The sequence below is a fragment of the Vulpes vulpes genome, chromosome 2 (assembly GCF_048418805.1).
Source record: "Vulpes vulpes isolate BD-2025 chromosome 2, VulVul3, whole genome shotgun sequence".
Classification (NCBI taxonomy): domain Eukaryota; kingdom Metazoa; phylum Chordata; class Mammalia; order Carnivora; family Canidae; genus Vulpes; species Vulpes vulpes.
This window is the reverse complement of record NC_132781.1, coordinates 141,038,459-141,064,977: the sequence shown is the minus strand read 5'-3', so window position 1 is coordinate 141,064,977 and position 26,519 is coordinate 141,038,459. Positions and strand designations below refer to the sequence as shown.

General features: G+C 44.1%; 1 long non-coding RNA gene across 1 annotated transcript; it reads right to left on the bottom strand.

The window, feature by feature from the left end:
- Positions 1–595: 595 nt before the first annotated feature.
- Positions 596–6,926, bottom strand: LOC140596210 (uncharacterized). The gene is made up of 4 exons (XR_011998245.1): positions 6,654–6,926; positions 5,132–5,897; positions 4,749–5,013; positions 596–1,564 (listed from the first exon to the last, which is right to left on the bottom strand). It is a non-coding gene; the product is annotated as an uncharacterized lncRNA (long non-coding RNA).
- Positions 6,927–26,519: the final 19,593 nt, after the last annotated feature.

Below are 26,519 nucleotides of genomic sequence, written 5' to 3'. Positions count from 1 at the left end.
AGAGATGCTGGAGATTAGCGGTGACCTCACAATAGGTGCCCGGTACAGGAAAAGTGTCTGAAGTTTATCTATTGTTAAGTGAGATAATTTATCGTCACCAAGGGTTAAGGAGCAATCCCAGTCCTTTCCTTCTTCGGGAACAGAGATTTATAAGATGGTGCCCAAATTTAGACATTGAGGCGCTGCTGGCAGAAACATCCCCAAAGGCTGATGGCTTCTGTGCATTTGAAGCCAAGTCATTCACGGAGCTAATTTGAGGCTCTCCTCGGAAACTATATTTGCTTTCTGAGTGCATGGTGAGTTTTCATTTGGGCTCTGACCAGCTGACAGCTATGCAAGTTTGTAGATACCAGTAATTGAATATAGATAACCTTGATGGGTGACCTCGTCAGAGCCGGGCCTGACTGCTTCCCATTGTTCCTGGTTTTGCCAGTTGATACTAAACTGCTGCCGGATGAATTTATATATTAAGAATTCGCTGCAGTGGGAATTGCTTATCGTTCCCGGGTCTACCCTGTAAGCTTCTATTTACTTGACGTGGTGGGCTGGGAATAAAAGCCGTGATTTGACTGTTCACCATTAGTGACAGAGAACAGTGTGTCGGAAGAGCTTTATTAATTTCTGAAAACAAAGCGGGGGCGGGGGAGTGTAGGGTGTCATGCTTTTGCTTGACACAAATCGCACGGAGAGGCTCTGGTCTCGCTGAGCTGCTTGTGGCTGTCTGAAGTTGGTTCCCAGCCATCTTTTTAGGTTCCATTTAGCTTAAAAGCAGAGTTTGAAGCCAGCTCAGTGCCATCGCCAGCGTGACACTCTTGTGTTTTAGGGGAAGCATTGGAAGAGGTTCAGAATTTATGGTTAATTCAGGGAGATGCTTTAAGAAGTCTGTAAGCGGGAAAGGTGGCTCTGATCCCAGGGAGAGGGGGAGGGCAGGTCACAGGGCCACAGAACGAGGAGGGGGACAAATTAGGCCAAGTGTTTGCGCCTGGCTGCTCGGGTAGTTGAGCAGACGGTTGTCAGCGGAACGTCACCGTGGGACTCTGCACGGCGGGCTCCGCAGCTCCGCAGCTCCCCGACTCTCTTCTTTATACTTTTCTGAATTGTTGAAATGTCAACAGTGAACATGGATCACTTTTTGCCACCAGGAAAAAAAAATAAGATGAAACCGTTGAGAAAAATCTTTTCTAGAAACCGTGTTTTCTAGCCTTTTGGAAGCTGATCTGTATTTCTCCAGGCTCCCTTGCACGGCTTTGAACTTGGCAGCAGGTGCAGAGGGCGTTAGGGAGAGGCCAGGGTCTGTGTCCCCGTTAGAGGGGTGGGGGTCAGAGGGTGGCACTGTGGACAGAGGAGGAGGAGAGACAGGTGCAAACTGTGGAGGAGCCTGGACATCTAGCTAATGGCGTGGTGGCTGCTAATGACGCGGGGTGCATTCGGGGGTCTGGGCTGGAAACCGTGCGGGCGGGGAGCTCCTGGGGCCCTCGCTGCCAAGCAACTGTGTGTCACTGCTCAGCTGAGGGGATCAGCCTTTGATGCTTTCAACATCAGAACATCAGAGCTCTTCTTCATCCTAAGAAGGAAGGTTCGGGTTAGTCAGCCAGGGCAAATAGCTCAAGGGAAATTTCATTTTCCCTTTGTCGGGCCCTCTGCTTTTATGTGCTGGGCCGTACATTGCAGCTACCACACGGGGAGAAGAAGGCTCACTGGACCCAGGCGCACGCAGCCAATTTGGGGCCTGGGTGAGGAGGAGGGGAGCAGCTCAGGCCTGGAAGCCTTGCGGGGAGCCCAGAGAAGGGGCTGCTGCGGGCCTGAAGTCACCTCTCTGTTATGCCCTCTGGTTGCCGACTGGCCGAGGAATGTTTCCACCCTGGCCAGTCCAACCGGTCTGGCTTCTCTTCCCAACAAGGACAGCCCTGTTTGTGTCTTTGCTGCTCTGGGCGTGTTTACCTTGTAAAGAAGGGAATGAAGGGCACCCAAGGGTGCCAGCAGCCAGCACCGTCCAGTGTTCCCTGTGGTGCGTGCAGCCGGGTGTCTTGGGTTTGAATCCAACGCTGCTGCCTCTTAGCTGTCCAACCCTGAGCAATTGCTGTACCATCCTCTCACCTTAGTTTTCTCCTCTATAATAGATAGTGGGACCAGTAGGCATGCAGTGCTCCCCTCTCCCCCTGGTACTACGAAGGACTCCATCATCAGCCATCACTGAAAACATCCATTCGACAGCCATTTGAATAGTCCAGAAGCCCTCAATATTTTAACAGCAGCCTCGAGGGATGGCTGCCTTTTCCAATAGTGGAATTAATGTTTATTAACCAAAACTGCGATTTCAAAAAAATTAATGCAGCTTAGCCAACATTTCCTCCATCTCTAAATGGGTATAATTTTTAAAATATTTTATTTATTTTCAGAAAGAGGCACACACGTGCAACCGGGGTGTAAGTGGTGGTGAGTAGCAGAGGGGTGGGAATGGGAGAGAGAATCCTGAGCAGACTCCATGCTGAGTACAGAGCCTGATGTGGGGCAAAATCCCATGACCCCGAGATCATGACCTGAGCTGAAACCAAGAGCTGGCCTCTTAACCCACCGAGCCACCCAGGTACGCCTCCAAATGGGTGTGGAGCACTTTGTAGTTCTGAGGAATGAGCTCTGTTTACTGGAATGAGCTACACTGTGACTCAGTTCTTGGGAGTTCCAATACCCCAGATAAGGTGGGGTCTGGGGGCAGCTAGCAGTGTTGGGGTGGGCTTGGGCACGAGAGAAGGGAGAGCAGGAGTTATGCCAGTGATGGAAGTCAAGTCAGGGGTCAAAGGCCCTTTAGATCCAAGAGAAATGATGGTCAGAGGGAGGATGTTGGCAAGGAAGGGGGAGCCACCAGATTGTGAGGTCCAGGCAGGCCATAGCCTGTAATCTAAGAGGTCTAATGAGCTAGGTTGTGTGATGGGACAGCTGCTGAGGTGAGCTTGACCTTGGGCTTAAAATGATTTGCCCTCCAGCATGCTTAATGATATCTGTGCGAATTGAAGGTCCCAGGTATTTACAGGAAGGCATTTCAGAGTGTTACCCGACTGCAAATGACCTGAGGCTGGCTGAGGAGCAGTAAGACAAGATTGCCACAGGGGACCTCGGCCTCCTCCTCTTGTGAGCCTTGCCTGGCATCACGATGTGGGTTCTGAGGTCCACACCACAGGAACTATGGCTGAAAGGATCTGTAGGGCCTCTGTCTCTTGGGGCCATGTAAGCGTGAAAATCCTATACTTATACCTGAGATAATTAATTCATTCAATCAAAAATATTTATTGAATGCCATCTATGTGTAAGGAACTGTGCCAGGTGCTGGAAATCATTTTTCTCTAGGATAGAAAAATTTCTGCAGTTTCACTCCCAAGGCTTTGGTATGCCAAAAGTCACGGGGGCAGCTATTCAAAATGCAGACTTCAGGTCTGTGCTTGAGGGATTCTTATCCGGTGAGTTGAACATGGGCCCTGGGCATTTGCATTTTGAACGAGCACAAATTTTGCCCACTGAGACCAAGGAGCCATGGCATGTCTGTTTGTCCATCCACATAGCTATCATTTACTGAGCACCCGCTAGGTGCTAAGCACTGGGTTGGGTGCTGGGAATGGGAAAAAGGCACGCCCTTGCCAGCAAGTTGCTCCTGGTTATTGGAAAGGGTTGATCTCAATAACCAAATGGTTTCTAGAGTTTCATATTCTAGCATATTTAAAAGGGTGTTTTTTTTTAAAAAAAATCTAACACAAGAGACAGGAATGCATTCTCTGTTCATTACCCTATTAGATCTAGTTGTTGTACAGTTTATAATGAATAAAACAACACTAAGAGGCAGGCAGTCTTGCAAGTTCTATGCATGCTTTATATAAATGTTAGTTTTTGCAACGACTTTATGAGGCTAGAGTTAGAAGCATTTCCATTTTACAGATGGGGAAAGTGAGACATTGGATGGTCTTGCAGCTAGGAAGTGATGAGCTGGAATTTGAACCCGGGCGGTCTAACTCCAGACTCTACACGAATAACCATGACATGATTTCCCAACACAGTGTGCTGTTGCTGGAGTTTTGAGGCTGAAAAATGCGGCCTTAGACCAAGTCATTCTGATAGTTATTCTGATACTGGATCTACACAACCAGAGGAGAAAAAGATCTTATGTTTTGACTTGTATTTTAAAGAACCTAGAGCAACTTTCTTTTCCTGGGTGTCAAAGGTGGGAGTGAGAGGGCGTGCCCAGGAGACAAGGAAGCCCTAACCTCACAAGAAGCTGGTCCAAATGTTGAATTCCCCAAACAGCTGCAAATCTCAACTTTGAAAAATGTATTTGAATTGGCAAAACTCAAAGAGCTTGATAATAACAGAATGTTAGCAAGGATGTGGGAAAATAGCTACTCTCATATACTACTGATACGTGTGGAATTAGGTTGAACCACCTTGGAGGGCAATTTGGCAATATCTAGTCAAATTTCAGTGTGCATGACCTGTGCTCGTGCAAGTCCACTTCTAAACACGTTCACTGGGCCCAAGGAGAAGGGCAAAAACATGTTACTACAGCATCAGAGACAACCTAAACACCTACCAACAAGAGAGATGGGTGAAAAGAAGGTGGAAACAGATGGAACCCTTCCAGCAAGATCTCAGCTTGCTACTTGGAACCCACTGCTTGAGAAACTCTTTCTGATGTTAAGAAGTCTAATGGTTAGAAACATGGGCTAGGACTGCGGTGAGTCTTGGCTCCTTCCTTTACTCACCGTGTGATCTTGGGCAATCACAAGGGATTTATTTCTTCGTGTATGTTTCATGTCCTCATCTTTGAAATGGGAGTGATGATAACAGCACCCTGCCCGCAGAGTGGTTATGAAGACGAAAGGCATTATTGCAAGCAGATCCCCTAGAACGGTGTACGTTCCACGGTGTTTGCTGTGGAGTATTGCTGTATAGCCTCAGTAAATGTGAGATGGGATGAGATGAAGATGAGGATGATTGGCTGGGGCTTGGATCCATCTCAGGTGTTCACTGGAAAGGTAAAAACAAACAAGAACAACAACAAATAAAGCTCAGAGAAATGAATTGGGCCGGTATGAACTGCATCGAAGATTTGATCCTTACTTACTCGCCAACTTGATAAGCTCACCTTGTAGTCAGAAAAGTGGTTTGAGAAATGATGGGTCATGGCCTCTGATAGAAGGGAAAGGCTAAGAAATAAGGTCTTCCAATGGAGACCAGTTTTCAAGGGTTCAGCACAGAGGCATGGATGTTTTTCAGGAGTAAATATGGGGGCCATGAACCCACTTGGCCATGAGGAAACTAACAAAAGCTTAAATCCTCGGGGGCAGAGATGGTGTCATGGCAAGCACTTCCATTCTGACTGCAAAGCCAACATCTTTTGTCATCCCGAGAGTCTGAAACGTTGCTCAGGATTTTCCCACAGTGAGGGAGATGTTTTTATTCCGGTCCCCAGTGAATCTGTTGGATCCAACTGAGATGTTGCTGGCCCCTCAAATCTCCCTGAACTCCAATAACCAAACACGAGCTTTTTCTCGGTGACCTGGCTGTGGCACTCCGCAGCCTCGTCCATTGATCCCTGGTGGCTCCTGAAGACCGACAAAGGAGATTTCTAGATGTTTGACAATTAGCAATTTCTCTCATAAAACACACGAGCACTTGGTGGTGCAGAGATTGCGTTTCATTTTGCCGAAATTTGCCCGGGCTTCGTCCTCTGCTATAAATGACGGATCCCTTGGAGTATTAAAGTGATACAGCACCTCCGGTTCCAGCCCTGAGACCTCTGCTCTGCCATGAAGCAATTTTCATTTCAGTGGAAGATATAAGAGTCACGTTCCAAACTGCTGCCGAATAATTCCCAGCATCTGCAGAGATTCCAGAGCAGCCACTGTGCTCTGTTTACCAACACAATTAAACCTCGACCATTCCCAGCTGCAGTACAAATATAATCTTATCTACTTAATGTCAGCCGATTAAGTCATCGGGGCTGCAAAACGGCAAACAGATATTAATAACGAAGCTAGAAGTGAGCCATTTCAGTGAAGTGGAATTTCGTGGCCGGTTCTTAGGCCTTAAGGCGGAAAAGTTCACACCTTCCTGACACTGCTATAAAACACTGCAACATTACAACTTTTCAACCATATCTAAAAGGCCAATTTAGGTTTATTCCCATCCGAGTTTATGGCCATGGTTCAGCAGGTGTAAACCGGTAATAGCTGCCGTCCGGCTCTGGGTGGATGCCAGCACAGATGTGTTCAGTCAAATGACTAATTGAAAACCTTAGACAAAATCAGCGGCCTGGCCATTTTGCCTGCATAATAAAACAGTGCTGATAAAGGCAGTGGAGAAAAAAAATCCACCCATCTCATCATCAGTGCCATTAACAATCATGAGTAAAGATGAAAACAACGCATGGTTTATTCTGCAAATGAAGGCATATAACTAGATGGTTTCCCAGGGGCCCATTACCCTTTTTAATAATACATCAAGGAGCCCGAGCAAACAGTTTGTATGTGCAAACCAAACAGAGCAAACTATTTACAGTTACCGCATACAGAGACAACTCCCAGCACTCTGGATTTAACAAATTTATAAAGGTACATAACATGATAGCTATTAGCAAAATTAAAAGAGAACCATTATAGACTTACAGTCTGCCATGCTCGCTCACCAGTCAAGAAGCAACGCCGACACCAACTTTCAATTCACAAGGATTCCACCCCCCACCTTTTTTTTCTCCTTTCCTCCAAGAGAGCAGCCCGACTTGGACTCAAATTATGTGCATGAATAATAAAATACCATCTAATTAAAAACTGTAGTTAAATATGCAAAAATTAATGGTAATGAGATTGTGTAATGCCTCCGAGTATAGGCGCTCCATGAATTACTCACAAGAGCTCCTTTGCTTGACCTAAACAGGGGATAAAGGAAGTGTCTTTGAACACTCTTGGTCCTGGCACCCCACAGGGCTCCGTGATGTTTCAAACATACTCGCAGCCAGGGCATCGAATGGCCAGCCTAGGTGGAATGTGGCCCGGCCAAAGCATTCTCTTCCAGTCCTTGGGAACGAGAAGGCTTTTGGTGGGCATTGTGCCGGAGGCTGGGGGGGGTGTTGGTTGGCAAGGCAGGGGCTTGTCATCTTAAAGCAACAAGGGCCCTCCTGCAAAATGAGGATGGCTGGACAGACTCCTGGTAATAAGAAGTGGATGGAAATGTCTATTTTGGGGTTCATTTAAAGTTGTTCCCTACAAGCTGTCTAAAGCCTACTTACCTTCCTAGTCACTCATGCAAGGGTCTGTCCCAGCCTGCATGGAACCGAATCACTCTAGAAGAGCACCCCCATGCTAGCACTGTGGGACTGCTACCAGAAACTTCTCCTGAGTGAACCACCTCCTTTTCTCCTGTGCAGTCTCAGAAGACATTGCTATGTTGTCAACACAAACTACTGACCACATATTCCTCAGCCCCGTTTCCAAAGGAGCTACTGGTCCCCTTTGTGCTGTGAAGCCTTCTTGGTGCTTGACCGTGCCTTTAGGACTGAGTCAGCTTCCTGAGAGCATGCCCTGACATTTGCTTTAGACACAGAAGACTAGATCTCCCCCCCATCACTTCTGCTCAGAGCTTCTGAATCTCAACTCCCCCATCCTCTCTCCTCCCATCTCTTCACGGCTAGTGATTCTTCTGCTTGAGGACAGTTGATGACAAACCAAAGGACAGCACCCATCAAGAGGAGAACGGGATCTCGGTGCAGTAGACAGTTTCAGACACACTCGATATGATTCCTGCTTTTGCCTTTTCATCTGTTGAAATTGAGTCTGACGTGCTGAGAAGTAAGCATTTCTTTGGGGGAGGTAGTTCCCATTCAGATGAGCCTGATACAAAACTTCCCTATCAGCACCTTCTTGAGCAAGCCTGTGTCGTCCTGCTTATGATAAGGGTTTTGTGTCAAGTCAGTAGGTATTTGAACTAATTGATACCTTCTTGACAATGCTCGACACTGGTGCGTTCATCAACTATGCAAAAGAACAGTTGTGGTGGTGTCAGAAAGGTGGGGATTTCGTTCCCTGCCAGCCATCCTAGACCAGTCCTGAGATTTATATTGTAGCGTTTGGGGCTTGTGAGAAAATGGTGACCTTGATTTGCCTCCCCTCCCCTTTGTTTTCTTTCTCCTGTTGAAAAAGTCTAGATTTCTTCCCTCCTGTCTCACAGATTCTACCCAACTTTCTCAGTTGGCAGCCACATTTCAATGGTGGAAGCACAGTGGTAAGAATTTCTGGTGTTTGACATGGAAAAGATACAAAGTTGGACCAGTGAGCCTTCTGAAAATCCCTGGACAGATCAGACTTAGGTTTGGTGACCTAATAAGGCTTGATGCCTCATATGTATGTTCTTTGTTGATAGGTCGATTGATTGACTTGTCATTTACATCTCCCAAATGAATGGGATCTGAGAATTTGGTTGAGTGTACAATCTCTAATGTCATCGGGACTGGTGTTCTTGTTTCAGCTTTGCTGCTTGCTAGCTCCCTCACAGATCTGAGCTTCAGTGTACTGATCTATAAATAGAGATAATTGCAATGTCTCCATCATAGAGTTCTTGTGTTGATTAAATATGATAGTGTACATAAAGCACTGAGCACAAGTCTAAGCTCATAACAAATAGTCAATGAATATAGCTATACTATGCAACAACAGCAACCACAATGATAATAATTACTAGAGCTGATTTTCCATAAGATCACTTAAAACAGAATAGGAAAAACAGAGAGGAAAAGTTAGAGGTGAGTCAAGAAGCTTTTGGACAAAGGAAGAAGTAGATGTCCTGAGAATAAACATAATAATGATCACATCATGTATAGTTTTCAAGTGTTTTGATGTACATTATTCAAAGTAACTAACAGTTAAGATACTTTTCTCTTTTTTTTTAGATTTTATTTATCCATTCATGAGAGACACAGAGAAAGAGGCAGAGACACAGGCAGAGGGAGAGGCAGGCTTCCTGTAGAACAGGCTCATCAAGCCCAATGAGGGACTTGATCTCAGGACCCCGGGATCACACCTTGAACCAGAGGCAGATGCTCAAATGCTGAGCCACCCAGGCATCCCAGTTAAGATACTTTTGACAACAAAAGTAGGATGCTTAATTATCAATGACTTGAAACCTTAAGGCACCATTTGTCCTATATAGCAAGAAGCCCAGAGGTTTCTGGGGTTGAGTGGTCAGGAGTTCCTTGATTCCAGGGTTGACTTCCTTGCAAATCTCTTGGCTTCCCCTCATGGTTTCAAGGTGGCTACCCAGCTTCAGCTCTCACATTCCCCACAAAACTTTGTCCAAAACAAGAAAGGCTCAGGGACAGGGAATGGGGTTGATTTTTTTCCTTAGTCATCTCTCATGGACGAATTCTTTTCCTGGGCTTCCCAGCAGACTTCTCATTATAACTCATTCAGCAAAACTGGGTCACATGTCCATCTCTAAAGCAATCTCAGGGAAAGGAGAATGGGATCATCATATTTGGCATTGACCAGTGATGACTCCTTTGCCAAGGTTGGGCCCACCTTTTCTGAGCACATTTCCATTGGGAAACTGAACAATACAGGACTACTGCCATCAAGAGAAAAAGTAGAGGATGACTGATGAGTGGGCCATCAAGAGTGTCTGCCAAACCCTACAGTGGCACATGTTATTACCTTCACTTGTCAGATATAGAAACTGTGGCTCAGACAGGCTCAGCAATTTTTTCAAGGCACAGACAAATTATAAGTGATAGAACTAGACCTAGAAGTCAGATCTTTAGGCTCCTGATTTAGTGTTCATTTCAATACATTCAACTGTAAGGTGAGATCAAATTTGAAACTCTGAGCTCACTGGCAGACAGAGGGAAAACGCCAAGAAGATGAACTTTATAGTTCATCTCAGGGTCTTATCAAAAGGAGCCCTAGAAGTTTATCTGAAGGGAAACATTTTCTTGGCACTAAATTCAGGAATTTATTGTACAAAATCTTACATAAGGGACATAGAAACATAATGGATAATGTAAAAAAAAAAAAAAAAAAAAAACGAGAACTGGCAGAGGCTCTGCCACTATGAAAAAGAGGAGTGTTTTTTAAACATTTTTGTTTCCTGTTAAGATATATGTGAATGTCATGCTCTCATGGGTGAACCCAGGTTTTGACTAACCTTACAAAATTTGGCAGAGAAGTTAGTCTCTATAGTAATGGAACAAATCAAGACTAATAATAGTACATTGGGAACAATTACTCAGAACATTTTTTGGCGTAGATAAGCTGAACTTTGGGTTTTGTGCAATTCCTGGTACATCCATGACCACATCCTTTCTTCTCCTACTCAAAAAGGCAAATGAGTGAGTGAGATTGTTCTGTGGATTGCTTTGAACTGATTCTTAGTTTGTATTTCAGAGTCAATCACTTGGCACACTTCACACTCTTATTAATTTAATAATGATGCCTTATTCCACATACTACAATCACAAAAGAAACACAGGCCTTCCTAATTTCAGCTCTGTATTCAGAAGAAAAGTGAGCAAATTCACCTCCCTGGGGAGGTGTTTAATTAAAGGGAGGGAAAACTCTGACATTTCCTGATGTTTGCCAAGTCCTCATTCTTTAAAATTACTTTAAATAAATTTGCACACTATCTCAATAGCTTGACTTTATTCTACTGGAGAAGGATGGAGACTCACTTTTTTGCTGGCTAATGTTCAAAAAAGCTCCATAATCACCTGCAATTATTCCTACTTACCCACTTCTTTAAGTCTATGCTGACCTTTTATTTACTCATTTAGAGAGAGATTGACCTGCATGGAAAGAACACACATAAAACCCAGAGCCACCCCTAGTCACTGTGGAAATGCCATTTGTCACCAGCTCTCTTCATTGCCAGGTGAGCCTTACCTAATGATCTAGTGATTTGGTTTATGAGTGAGAACAGATACATTTATTTATTTATTTATTTATTTATTTATTTATTTATTTATGAAAAGGAAGGGCAGAGAGAGAGAGAGAGAGAATCTTAAGCAGACTCCCATGCTCAGCACAGAGCCTATCGGAGGGCTCAGTCTCACAACCCTGAGATCAAGACCTGAGCCCAAATCAACAGCCAGATGCTTAACCGACTGAACCACCCAGGTGCTTCCAGACACCTATTTTAAAGAAATGCCAGTATTTGTGTGTCAGGAAGGAAATAAAGTCCTTTCTACCATAGAGGGATGGCATCTTATGCAGTAAAAGTGTTTGTCACTCTGGTTATGGAAATGTATAGAGTAATTATTTAAATATTTTTTAAAGAATAATAGCTATTTCATTTCTGGAAGAAGATGTTTGTGAATAAATGCAACAAGATGTATCTTATTGGTTAAGGGGGGAGACTCTTAGGTTGAGAAGTTTGAAATTTTCATAAAGGCACAAATGCATGAAAGTCAATAGACTGATGACAAAGTGAGAAAACACAAGGAACTTTGCCCAGCTCTTCTATAATTATTGAGCATCTACTGTGTGTCTAGTACTTAGCTCAGTCTTGTAGGGGATGTGCTGAGGAATAAGACCTAGCACTTAGCACTTGCCCTGAAGATGATTTCCAGACTTCAGTGCTTATGAGGGCAGCATAAATGTATGACATCTGCCAGCCAAGGACTGTGGTGAACTTGAGATTCCATATCCTGCTTAAAGGGGTGAACGCTACTCAGCTTCTGTGATGATTTCTATCTGGGAATACTGGCCCAATGTAGCAAGATCATCCCGTTTTGTAAAATGAACTGGAAATTGAAAATTTTGTGTAAACTCTATTTTTCATTATTACTATCATTTAAATAAAATTAAAACTGTGAGGGGAAAAAGAAAACATGTCAGTTTGCTGTTTTCCCTGAACTGATTTGTGGGTTTGGCAATGTGAAAACCAGACTCTTAATGGCATTCATTTTCTGTCCATTTTGTCTTGTGAAGAAATTAATTACACTTATGTCAGCCAAAAATACCTTTGGGTCTTTAAATCCTTTTTTTTCTCTCTCTCTTTTTTAAGATGAAAGTATTTCTGCCTAATTGACCAGCATCTGCCATTGTGAGATTCTGGCCCTCGTGAGAGATGCTGAGAGGTGGTATGAGGGCTGTCAGCTTATTTCAACTTGATTTCAGCCACCACTTAAGAATTACTTTGCTCCCCATCACATGAGAGTGAGCCTAGTGGTTGAAACCTGATGACAGAGGGAAAGGAGGAGAGAAAAGAAGAGAGAAACAGAGAGAAAGCAGAACTGCCACAAGGCTGGGAATGTGCAAAAAACAAAACAAATAGCAAACTAATTTCTTGCTGTTTTTCATTCATGCGCTTATTCATTCATAGATATTTATTGAGAATCTACTATGTACCAGCCTTCATTTTAGGCATAGATATATTGAGAGAGTGAGACAAACACAGTCTCTGCCCTCGTGAAACTTATATTCCAGCAGGGATGTGAAAAGAATGTGATATGAACAAATGAATGGATAGGGTCATTTAAAATGGCAGTAGGGGGCAGCCCGGGTGGCTCAGTGGTTTAGTGCCGCCTTCAGCCCAGGGCGTGATCCTGGAGACCCGGGATCCAGTCCCACATCGGTCTCTCTGCATGGAGCCTGCTTCTCCCTCTGCCTGTGTCTCTGCCTCTCTCTCTCTCTCTCTGTGTCTCTCATGGATGAATAAATAAAATCTTTTTAAAAAAATGGCAGTAGGTACTGATGAATTAAATAGGACAGGGTAGTGGGGCCTGATGAAATATTCTATTAGTGGGAATGGTTGGGAAGGCATATCTGAGAAGAAACTCGAGCCAAAACCAGAGCAACGATGAGAAGTAAGCTAGCTATATGAAGATCTGCAGAAAGTTGATAAGGGATACAGGGCAAAATAACCTGGAGTTGAAGACTGGGTTGGTTATTCCCACTTTGTTCCTTTTCTGATCCATTTGGTTAATAAAGGGAAAATGTCTCCATTTGGTATGAATATGTCTTTCTATTAATAACATCTTTCTAATACCTACTAGTCTCTTTAATGAAGACAGAACAGACCCCAAGCCCTGAACCTTCAGCAATCCACAGTAGCTGACTAGCATTAATAATGTTATTTTTTCTTTCTTTATTTTTGTAGTTTCTTTCCACTTTGCAATAGTGACATAAAATTTCCAATTTGAATGAAAATAGTTAAGTGAAAAGAATGAATCAGATATGCAGAAAAATCTGAATTACACCACAGCATAGGACTTTCCAGAATTAAGAACACTAGGTATATGTTTCCCCTTATGTTCTGGGGAATCGCTCCCAAATATCCAGAGGAACAAGAAACCAAAGTACAGTCTTCAAGTCTACTGAAACTAGAAGCCATCTGTGATGCTTAAGCATAATGTGTTAAAATGGAAAATGGATAGAGATGACCAAATCAAAATGATGATGAGCTGCCACAATAAAAATATATAGGCTAAGTGGAAGCCTGTGTAACTGTACAGTCTGGTCTTCCCTGTGCCCTTCCTTTGCCTTGTTCTGAGAATGCACCATTGGATGGATAACCCACAAGTTGAAAGTAGATGGTCAACAGTTTCTCTATAAAGAACCTGGAACCAGAGCAAATAAGTAGGGCTGCACTAAAAAGCTGGCCATCTGCTATGTTCTCTCAGATACTCAGAACCCCCAGTTATTTCATTAGTGCTGCACTCTTAAATATAAACTGGTTACAAAGGATTCACAGATATTAAAAGAAAACCCCCACCAAGAAAGTCAGAGACCAAACAAGAAATTGTAAGTAAAGAAATTCTGAGATATTAGAGATAATGCAAGGAATAGAAGAAAATGCCACAATATTATAATTAACATTCACAGAGAGATGAAAAATATATTGCATCCATGAAGCAAGAATGCAATGCTATTGCTTTTCAAGTTTTGATCAGGCAACAAAATAGAAAGAACCCTATAAATTCCAAGTAAGTTTAAAGAAATGATCAATGCAATTGGAGGATTGGAAGGCACAATTGAAAACATCTCTCAGCAATAAAATGAAATGGTAAAGAAATGGGAAGATAATACAAAAAAAATTCCAAGATCTCTTCATGAGGTATGATGTCTTGACTATCTAGTCTTCTATAAAGAACACAGAGAACACACAATGGGGGAATGAAATATATCAAGGAAATAGGAGTACCTGGGTGGCTCAGTTAAGTGTTTGCCTTTGGCTCAGGTCATGATTTTGAGGTCCTGGGATTATACTGAACACAAATTCCTGCCTTTCTCTATAAAAGAGGATTCCTCTCTGGTGTTTGGCAGACTTGACTATGATTTTGCCATATCTTGCTTCTCTTGAATTGAAGTTCACTGTTATTCTTGAATAATCCCATCTTCCTTCCTTCCTTCCTTCCTTCCTTCCTTCCTTCCTTCCTTCCTTCCTTCCTTTCTTTCTTTCTTTCTTTCTTTCTTTCTTTCTTTCTTTCTTTCTTTCTTTCTTTCTTTTCTTTCCTTCTTTCTTTCCCCTGTGTTGGGCTCCCTACTCAGTGGGAAATCTACTTCTCCTTCCCCCTTGGTCTACTCCCACACACACACTCATGCCCGCTCTCAGATAAATAAATAAATGATATATATATATATATATATATATATATATATATATATATATATATAATCTCTGGGTCTACTCCCACACACACTCATGCCCTCTCTTAGATAAATATATATATTTCAAGGAAATATTCCAGAACTAAAGGACACATGGGTTGAGAGAACCCAACCAGAGGTAAGCACAGTGAATTTTAAAAGTTCCACCTAAGGCTCATCAGCACATATTTCAGAAGACCAAATAGAGAGACCCTGAGAACTTTCCAAGAGGGAAAAAGAGATCATAGTACACACAAAGGACTGGGAGGAAGAAGGGAATCACAGTGTTAACACTGGGATAAAAGGGAGTCTTTAACATACTGAATAACAATGAGCTTTCAATCTAGAATTCTATATCCAGCCCAAATATCAAGTGGTGGGTTAGAATCACGACATCTCATTGGACAGCATATCTATCACCCTTGAGCTCTTTCCCAGGCAGTGACTAGAGATTCTACTTTATCAAAAAAGAGAGTTTGTGATCCAGGAAATAAATCTAACATATGAAAGAAGCAAAAAGAATTCTGGCATGAGATAATATTTACAGCCATACACCAGTCCTCAAGGGCAACTGGTCCAGATGGAAGGACAGAGGGTTTCAGGAGGAGAACCTTCAGGAAAAATAAATTAAACCAGTAGATTGTCTGATATTTTGAACACACAGATAATTCTTTTAAGAAGTTACTGGAGGAAATGGGAAGAATTTTAAATGAATATTTTTAAAAACAACTAGAAAACAAAAAAATGAGAAAATTGATTCCAACAAAAGATGCTTTTTTTTTCCCAAAAAGGAAACATAATTGTGGCACTCCACTAGGCTCAACGGCAAATGACATTTGCGCTGTCATAAAAATGAAAATGTTGGATACTGCCTTAATTAGAAAATTATATATGGTCCTGCTGGGAAATCTGAGGGAAAGGAAGCAGGGCAGGTGTGTGTGTTTGAGAGGGGAAAAAAGCCAACTTCTTATTTACTGAAGTAGAAAGTCAATATAAAAAGCCTAAAATTAATGAATCAAGAGATAGCTGTATCATCATTTTATCTGTTAAAAGCATGGAGGTTAATGCCTGAAGAAACCACTAAGAGAATTAAAGTTGATGCTTCTGGAGAGGTGGATTGGGGTGAGTAGCCAAAACTGTTATTTTTCTGTTATAAAACTTTTAGCATTACTTGGCTATTTAAATTATGTGCCTGTATTACTTTGAAAACATATAATTTGCTTAAAGTAAAACAACAACAACAACAACAACAAAAAACCCTATAAAATAGGTATTTCACAATGGGGCAGAGGCTTTTCATTGTTCCTTATTGTCATTCTTCCGTTTTCGTCTGCAAGAGAGCCCCAATTTTTCAGTGGGCATTTGTCCATCTGGAATAAAGATTAGGTTATCCAGGGTCCCTTGCAGCTAAATATGACCATGTAACTAAATTCTAGTCAACCAATGACAAACAGCAGTAGTATATAAAATTTTGAGGTGTGTCCTTAAAGGGAGTGGCTCTGTTTTTTTGTGTCCTGCTACTTCCTGCTGGAGCTCCAGGAGTCATGATGATTTTGGAATGGCTGCCACACATGGCAGAGCCACAAGATGGAAGGGGCCTGGGTTTATACGACCCCCACGCCACATCCTGAATGGACTACTTCCAGACTTCTAGAAAATAAGGGAGACATTCAGTTTATCTTTTTAAAAACCATTGTTATTTGGGGACTTCTAAATGCAAACAAACAAATCCAACAAATGCACAGGAGTATGTCAACCATCACAGTCATGGGCACATAACTAACTGGATTCTGGAAACACTGACCTGGAGGGAATGAGTGAGAGCAGTGGAAAGGGAAGAGTCCTTTCCTGAGGACCAAGAGGAGTCATATAAGTGGAAGGACCCACGCTTTACAATCTGGTAAGCCCCGTTCAAGAATAGAAGGCGGAATTCAAGAGAACAGCCACTCACTAAGAGTCTGTTGGGGTGACCCACCTATGCAGTGCACCAGGCTCCATCCTTCCCTTGAAGTTGCCTGCAATCCAGTGGAAATCCTACTGGGTATCCATATAACTCTACTAATGATGGTGACCACCATGGACATGATGCTATCTATATGTGTCATATATATTGTCTCACTGAGTCCTCAGGCAACCAACCATGTAGTGTTGGTGCATCTATTGACATCCCCATTCCAGAGGATGAAACTAAGATTCCAAGAGGTGGTCCAAGTCCCCAGGGTCATGCAGGTAGACTTACTGTCTGGCTTATCCACGAGACCCAAGGCAGATGATGAAGTGCTGAATCTGAGGTTCAGACAAACAGAGGAGATGGAATCCTAGGTTGATGGTGAAGCACGTGTTTAAGCTGGGCCCTAAAGGTTCTGAAAGGGGAAACTGAAAACAAGAGGAATTCTAAGTGGTTGGAATAGTGTGAGCAAAGGGATGAAGGCTGGAAAACACCAAGCGGGCTTGGGAAGCTGGGACTTGGATGAGTCTGGCTGGGGCAGAGAGCATGGTAACACCGTGGGAGATGAGGCTGGCAATGCAGGGTGGGCACCAGGTCACAGCAGCCTCCAGTAGAGGCTAGAGGGGTGCACTGGATTCTATAGGCCATGCATGGTTGCTGTAGGAGGTTGCTTTGCTTGCTTGCTTCATGCTTTTTTCTTTATTGAACCCATCAGATACTTGCGATATATTTAGTTGAAAAGTAAATGCTCCTCCATGAGCATGGATGAAGGCCACCTTTCCAGTGGCCCCAATCCCATCATGGCCTCTATTTTTTTTTTTAATTTAATTTATTTATTAAAGAGAGAGAGAGAGAGCTTGTGTGGGGCAGGTGGAAGAGCAGAGCAACTGGGAGAAGCAGATTCCCTGCTGAGCAGGAAGCCTGATGCAGGGCTTGATCCCAGGACCCTGAGATCATGACCTGAGCTGAAGGCAGACACTTAACCAACTAAGCCACCCAGGTGCCCCTCATGGCCTCTATTCTTTATGCTGCTCCTGTGGCAGGATGATCATGGGAGTCACTGGGATGTTTCCACACCCCTACCTTAGATTCCATTCCTCTAGGTAATGTTTCCAGGCAGATTAATGCCCAGATGGTGTAAGGACTAATCAAATGCATACATATTCTAAAAAAGGCTTTTGTGTATCATGACCATCTTTTTTGTCATGAAAGCTTCCTTCCTGTGCATTTTCTGCCAGGTAAGAGGAACAGCATGAGATCTGGAACCAGCTTTGGGGTAGGGGGCTTTTTTGCCCTGAAATTGGGAAAGGATGAGTCTGGTCCACACGGCACTTTACTCCGTGCAGTTAGGACCTGACTCTGGAGCAATCTTATCCAACTGTCTTTCCTCTTGTGTGCCAGCTTCCGTCTGGGCAAAGGCTGCCAGTTGGACAGAGGCTTTAACTGCACTTAAAGAATTAAAAGATGAGCCAAGCAGAAAAAGATGGAACTGGCTCAAAGATTGATCAGGGGCTTTGCTGGGGGCAGGAAGCAAAGCCTTGGATTTTGTCTGTGTCAGACCTGAAGCCTGGACCCGCTGCAGACAGAGAAGCCTCAGATGGGGTCATGCTGAGAAGCAGAGAACCCCCACTATGGACCCGAGCCCAAATCCTTCAACGGTTCCCTTGTCTTTAATTTCCAAATAAAAAGGCTTAGGGGCCTTCCACTGTGGGAAGTCCAGCCCCTCACCAGGATGATAGAGCCCTGCTTCTCTCACCCTGAGGAACTGTGCTGGTTGTCACTCGGCCACCTGCCACCCTGTCCCCCTCTCTGCTCAGCACCATTCCTGTCATCCTCCAAAGCACCATCACCCTGTCTGCTGTGAGACACAGAACCTACCGCAGGTCTCAGATTAACCCACTCTTAACATTTGCACGCCCAGAGACACCAAGGGAGGCCCACTTAGACCAGGAGTCTAAGGGTTTAAAGGATTTAAATAGTCTAAATAACAGAACGTTTTCATGTGTTCTAGCCATCTACCTTGACAAAGAGAACTTTGCAACCATCTCAGAAGGCTTAGCTTTGAATTTGGGATTCTCAGCTTCTCAGAGTTAGGCCTGCAGCTCACCCCCCTTCTCTCCCTGCCCCAGTACCCTTGCACACCAGGAGGGGCCTCTCGCTCTGGTATGTGGACCTCACATCCCATCTCTGTCCACACTCTGCCCACACAGCCCAGGGCTGGGCATCCTGTGGCACAGTGAACTCTGAGAGACCAAGTCCAGCAGCCCTGGAAATGGGCTTGCACTGTGTGGAAGGGAAGCTCCCATGTGCTGAGTCTGGGAATAGCATCCAGAAGCAGTGTTCAGCAAACAACGGCCTGCGGGCAAGTCTAGCACACTGCCTGTTTTCTGTGGGATCTGACAAGCTAAGAACGTTTTCCTGCATTTTTAGATGACTGAAAAAAATCACAAAAGAATAATTTTCGGGCAGCCCGGGTGGCTCAGCGGTTTAGTGCCACCTTCAGTCCAGGGCCTGATCCTGGAAACCTGGGATCGAGTCCCACATCGGGCTCCCTGCATGAAGCCTGCTTCTCCCTCTGCCTGTGTCTCTGCGTCTCTCTCTCTCTCTCTCTCTCTCTCTCTCTCTGTCCCTCATGGATAAATAAATAAAATCTTTTTTTTTTTAAAGAATAATTTTCTGTGATTTGTGAAAATGATGTGGAATTCACATTGCGTGTCTGTAGTCTTCTTGGAATCCAGCTATGCTCATTCATCTATGTATCATCATTAGAAGCTTTTGTGCTTCTGTGGTGGAGCTGAGTATTTGGGACCTCTGGGCCCTCAAAGCCCAAATTATTTACTATCTAGCCCTTTGCGGAGACCAAAGTTTGTGTTACTTCTGGCAGTTTGCTCTGCGAAGCAGCCCGTGCAGCCCTGCTCTAAAGATTCTTAATTAAAAAAAATATATATGGCAAAATCAGTATAAAATTTACCATCTTCACCAGTTGTTAAGTGTACTGTTGGGTGGTATTAGGTACACTCAAATAATTGTGCAACCGTCACCACTATTCATCCCCAGAACATTTTCATCTTCCCAAACCGAAACTGTCCCCACGAAACACTAACTCCCCATTCTTCACTCTCCCAGCCCCCCACAACTCCCATTCTACTTCCTGTCACTGTGAATTTAGCTATCCTAGGTACCCTCAGGTAAGTACGGTCGTACAGTAGTCGTCTTTTTGTTCCTGGCTTTTTTCACTCTGTACAACGTCTTCAAGTATCATCCATGTTGTAGCAGAGGTCAGAACTTCTTTCCTTTTTAGGGCTGAATCATATTCCATTGTATGGACATACCACATCTTGTTTATCCATTCATCCATGGATGGCCACTTGGTTTGCTTGCACCATTGGCCACTGTGAATAATGCTATGGGCATGGGTGTACAAGAACCTCCTCAGGACTCTGCTTTCCATGCTTCCAGATGTACACAGGCGTGCTTCACTTTCTTGTGCTTTGCAAAGATTGCACTTTTTACAAATGGAAGGTTCGCCACTTCAGTGGAGGAAGTCACTGCAAAAGTTATAGAAACAGCAAGAGAACCAGAATGACAAGTGGAGCCTGGAGATGGGACCAAATGGCTGCCATCTCATGATACAATCTCAGCAGATGAGAAGCAGCTTATGGATGTACCAAGAAAGTAATTTCTTTTTTTTTTAATATTTATTTTAGAGAGAGAGGCAGGAGAGGGGCACAGGATCTTCTAGCAGACTCCTTGCTGAGCTTGGAGCCCAGCACAGGACTCAATCTCACAACCCTGAGATCATGACCTGAGCTGAAATCAATAGTCCGATCCTTAGTGGACTGAGCCACCCAGGAGCCCCTAGAAAATAGTTTCTTGAGATAGAGTCTGCTCCCAGTGAAGATGTTGGAATGACAACAAAGGATTTAGAAAATTACATAAACTTAGTTGATAAAGCAGCAGCAAGGTTTGAGAGGATGGACTCCAGTTCTGAAAGAACTTCTACTGTGGATAAAATGCTACCAAATAGCATTATGTGCTACAGAGAAATCATTTGTGAAAGGAAGAGCTAACCAATGCTGTAAATATCATGGTTGCTTTATATTAAGAAATTGCCACAGCCATCCCAGGCTTCAGGGACCACCACCCTGATCAGTCAGCAGCCATCAAGATCCAGGCAAGACCCTCCACCAGCAAAAAATCATAACTCTCTGAAATCTCCAACAATTGTTAATATTTTTTAGCAATAAAGTATTTTTAAATTAGAATATATATTTTTAAGGCATAGTGCTATTGCACTTAATAGACTACAGTAGAGTATACACACCATTTTTTAAAGACTTTATTTCTTTATTGGAGAGAGCACAAGAGAGCATGAGCAGGAGGGAGAGGCAGAGGAGAGAGAGAAGGAGACAACACACTGAGCAGGGAGCCCGATTTGGAGCTCGATCCCAGGACCCTGAGATCGTGACCTGAGCTGAAGGCAGACCCTTAACCAACTGAGCCACCTGGGTGCCCCTAAGCACAATTTTTATATGTACTAGGAAACCAAAAAATTCATTTGACTGGCTTTATTGTGATAATTCACTTTACTGCAGGGGTTTAGAATGGAACCTGCAGTATCTCCAAGGTGTGCCTATACCTGGAAGTAGAATTACATCATCACATGGTAATTCTGTTTACTTTTTTTGAGGAACCACCATACTGTTTTCCAGAGTGACAGCACCATTTAACATTTACCATTCCCACCAACAGCAGGCAGCCCTACCGTTTAAAACCAAAAAAGCTCTTGGAGGCATCTGCCTGACCAAAGTGCCACCCATCTTTAAAAAAAACAAAATCTAACCTCCTAAGAGCAGTAGTTTTCAACCCTGACTGCACATGAGAACCATCTGGAGTACTTATAAATAGCAGTGTGTGTGTGTGTGTGTGTGTGTGTGTGTGTCCGGCAGGTGGATGGACACTGCAGACCAATGAAATTGGAATTCCTGGGGTAGAGTCTGATACAGGTGTTCTTTCTGTTGGCCCAGGTCATTCCCCAAAACAGCCCGGGTCAAAAGCCACTGCCCTTGGACAACCAGCTTGCCCTGCAGCCAACTTTTAAAATAACCCATCCTTCTCCTCTTGCTGCATTTGCCTTTCTGAGGACCCAGCTCCAGGAAGCAATAGACATGTCCCTGGAATCATGAGTGGTGTTGGGCATGGAGGTGGTGACACACAGTTTCCTGGTGAGATAGCGGGTGTGTTGAAGACAGACACCATCTGGAGTAGAGACGGCAAGGGCTGGGACTGGGCTGGTCACACCCTGTGCCTTCAGCACCTTTCCCCTTTTGGGGACATTTCTTGGGTCACCCTGTCCCAGACTCTTGGCATCTCTCCCTCTGGGAGTGTACCTCCCCCGCCACCACAAGCATACTAAGCCTGTGCGGTTGGGGTCATCCTCTTCAACCCCAGTCAGATCCAGGTTCTGGATCTTCCTCCCTCAAGTAACATGAAAATAATCTTCCTGGTCAGTCAGGCAAGACACAGGCGGAAAGGTCTTTTTTTTTTTTTCTTTTACACTTTTTCCTTAGAATCTAAATAGCCATTTTATTCTGCAGTGGTGAGTTCTGGAGTACCGTTCTGCTTGGTTATAGTCTGAGGGAAGCACAAATAAGGAGAGAGATTTTAAACACGGCTTTGGTGAAATGTATTGAGGCAGGGCCACAGTGTGTGCTTAAATGATCTAGAATGATGAAGACTGGTTGGGCTTTTTTTTCTCCAAGAGTGGCCCTTGTAGGTTTAATTGTAAAGTGTAATTACTTCAAGACGTCATAATTTGTTGTGTACAATATAAATCAGTAGAACTCCGTGGAATCATGTTTTTAATGTAGACCCCAAATAAAATGTTCTTTTATGACATAGCAGATGTTTCTTAATTCACTAGCGCCATGCATTGGGGTATTAAGATTATTCCTTGGCATTTTATTATGAATAACATACTTGCTCCATCATTAAGTGGCCCATTAAAGACATAAACAAGCTTTTATGCCCTGGTTTTCAACAGCTGCTGGTGGTCTACCAAGTGATAATCCAGCTTTCAGCAAATATTCTTCAGCTCTAAGAAATAAATACATTTAATAGGGCAACCTCAGGTCACTCTACAGCTACTGGGATCCTGGCTTGGGAACATTCTTGAAGCTGGAAAAATGGACCGAAGGGTGAGTTGTTTTGAGAGGCCGTGTTTCCTTTAGCGTGTGTGTGTGTGTGTGTGTGTGTGTGTGTGTGTGTGTTGTGGGGGGTTCTTTAAAATAAACTAAAAATTTAAAAAGACAAAAGAGAAACCTGCAGGAAAGAGAGGCAGTGTTTTGTAGAGGGGGCAGGAGGCATTCCCCTTCCTAATTCAGTGGGAAGACAGTGCTCACCAGTCCTATAACCTGCACTTTGAAAGAAATCAGCTGAGTCGGTTGTATGCAAGAAACAAAGAGTGGTGAAGATCCGTGTAGGTCACAGGCCCCTGTTCAATCACTGGCGTTGAATCTGAGCGGATGTGACCCCCGTGTGACAATGTTCCCAAGGTGTACCGAGAGGAGGTTCATGTCTCCAGCTCGGATGGGAGCCAGATAAGTGATCCCTCTCCCCCACCTTGGACTTCCTAAAGATAACAACTCGGGGCAGCCGGGGAGCAGAGCTAGGGACAGAGCCGAGATAGGAAATAGTGAGCCTGTATTATCCTTGGCTCGCCTGTTCCTGGCTTCCTGTGCCAAAGGTAGCCCTGAAGGGTGCGAAACTTTACAGTGCTAATGTACACAACGACATCCTCCTACAAGCAGCGGTTAGAAAGAGGGGCAGGGGGAGGTGAGGGGGGTCAGGGGAAAGCTGATGGAAATTTGCATGAAGGCTGTGTTGCCCTCACCCCCACCACCACCACCATCGAGCTTGGGACTAAATGAAGCAAGGGGAAGGTGGAACTGATTTTCAGGTCTGTTCAATTTCAAATCTATTACAAGATCTGTCATCAATAGGAAGTGGGAGAAAGAGCTCCAATTTATATCGTGAACCAGGTAGCGTGGACCTTCAAGGGACATGGCTCCTCAGCACCCGGGAAAACACTGTTTCAGGATGCCCACTCCGAAGGTTTTGGGCGGAAAAGACAGTTGGGTGAAATGTTAACCCCCTTGTCCCAAATGACGAAGAGACACAGCAGAGAATGTCTGTAGGAAGAAGGCCTTTTGTCTTTTGTTCCTTGTCTTTAAATAGGATTTAGTAATAAATTTTCTTTTCCTTTTTTTTTTTTTTTGTGGCTGATGAGGGTTTATTTTCTTTTTGTGTTCTATTTCATTTTGTAGTTGGATGTACTATTGTTCTGGGCCTGGGGAAAACAGGGGAGGGGGGCAGGAGGCAGGAACCACATTGTGAGTGAACTTGGCAAAAGGAGAGCTAAGAGGTAACTTTCCCGTCCGGTACAGTATCTGAGGTTTGCCCTGCTCCTGCCTCACCAATTCCTCCACCGCCACGACTGAACTACCCCTGTGCCCCAACGGAACCACGAATGGACCCAGCGAGGCCTGGTCATTTTTTTTTATGCCCATCTGATTGGAAAGTGACATTTGATACTTTTTCATTGTGTTAATTACGACTGTAATAGGGTTTTATTGTGCCCTCGATGACATCACTTTGGAAACATCATTCAATTGGGTGGCCCGTTTTCCTCTGGATAATTGTGCAAAATAAACATGCAAGCCTTCTTTTTATAGCCATAGTCTGTGACTCTAAACACACACACACACACACACACACACACGGGCATTTTCAACCACGTCAGAAAGGAAACAGAGCTGCCAACTTCACAGCATTCTACATGATTTTGAATTAATATGGGTCTATTAAAAAGAGCTGTAATCAGAAGAAAAAACTTAGCCCGATTCGCACAGCAAATACATTTCACAGTTGTTTTGGACAAATGCCCTCAGTGAATATGTTTAAAGTCATGTACAACAGGAATATGTTATCACAAGTAACCATGTTTTAATAAACACTTCATCTTTTTGTATTGCTTTCTTTCCATCACAATAATAGAAATATAACACCATATATCACTGTAAAACACATTTCCACATAAATGCTGATAAGCACAAAATATTTTTCATCATTTACATTTTAACTGTAATAATATATGGCAGGATTAAAGCTGCATCCATCATGTGTCTAACTAACCTTGCTGTAATGAATTTTTAAATGTAATGGTTTCTGTCGCAAAGTAAAATCGTACATAATGTCTAGTGACACAGTACGCTGGTGGGTAGGTGGTTTTTAAAATGTAAATGCAACTTCATTTTTAATTAGGTTTATAAACTTCGCCACCTCCCCTCCTGGCCAGCCCCCCACCCCTCCTACCCCCCCACCCCCCACCCCGCAGGATTATTTAAAGCAAGAAATACGGGAGGCATGAATATGTGAAGTACTGCCAAACAGCTCAGCCCTTGAGTTCTTTAAAAATCACTCGCTTGTTGGAAATCCTGTGAATTCAGTGTATGTGCCTGTGTGTGTGTGTGTGTGTGTGTGTGTGTGTGTGTGTGTTTGAGAGGAGTAAAGCACCCAATAGAAACAAAAGCTTACGGAAAATCAGAGTGGGGGGAGAAAAGCATTCTAAGGGCCCCTGGCGGGGCTCCGAGACTCAGGGCACCCTCTTTGCGCCAGCGCCCGGGTTCGGCTGTGGGGTCGGGGGCACGGGGGGCTGCGGGCCCTGAGCATCTAGGTCAAGGACAAATGCATCCCTCTCTCTCTCTCTCTCTCTCTCTGCTTGAAGTAACAAATAAGCCGACTCACCAGAGAAGAATCATTAAAAATAATTTGCACAAGCTTTCGGTGGTGTGAGCTCTTTTTTGATACAATATTTCCTTCCGTGATTATCACTGCGGACATGTTCCAGCCATATGGAAGCGAGCTGGGCTGGGAGCTTCCTCAATACCTGAGTGGTTAATTAAGAGCCGTTGCCCGGCCACAAGAAGCAGGTTTGAAATCCCTCTTCAGTCTCCGACAATGAGTAGCTTTTTTAGCAGCAGAAGTCACCAGGGACAGCCAGAAGCGAGGGTAATTATTTGAGATAACACACAGCTGAAAAGAGTGTGTGTGAGTGCAGGGGGGGCGCGGGGGGGCGGGGGGAGCAGGGGGAGCCATGTGCAGTTGAAAGAAGGGCAACAGTAGAGAAAAGTCTATAATAAAAAGGTCAACATCTCCTATTTTTCTGTACAGTGTCGACAGTCTGTAATGCCTTTTTAGCATGAATGACAACGGATTCTGTCTTTTTTTCTAAAAAAAAGGGAATATCTTATTTTGTATTCAAACTTTGCAATTGTGAGTTCAGGCCTGCCAGCTCAATCTGAATAAGCTATTCTCACTTTATCAGGGTTTGCTGAACTGACTTTGATTGCATTGTTGCAAAATAGCAGTAATTTTTCCATTAACCCGTACAAACCCTCAGCGAGCAGGAGAACAAAGAAATATCAGAGGGATGAAAGCCATGAGCGCCGGGAGGGAAGCCAGGAGTTTCCTAAATGGCTTTCCTATGTGGCTCGTGGAACTGCACACCCCGGCTTCTCAGGCTGGCTGGGGCTTGCCGGCGATGCCATGTTAGGCTCCCTTTGGGGTCCTTTGGGGTTTGAGTCTCAGTGGGCCCCTCTCGTCCTCCCTGCCAATTTCTATTGTTTCCACTGTGTTAGCAGGGGCTGGGAAGCAGGGGCTGGGTTTCCCTTCCTTCAGAGGGACCATCTTTTTTCCTGGATCGTGCCCATGCCAAGAGCCTCGGCCTTCCTCTAGAACCGACCCGGGGCCACTCGAAGCCCATCAGAACCCAATACGACCCAAACACCGAGGGGCCTTCCTTTTCCCCCAGAGAAGACCCCAGCAGGCAGGGTGGGCGGGGTGGGGGTTCAGTTCCGCTGGTGACTGGAAGCGAGCGAAGGACCCCGAAG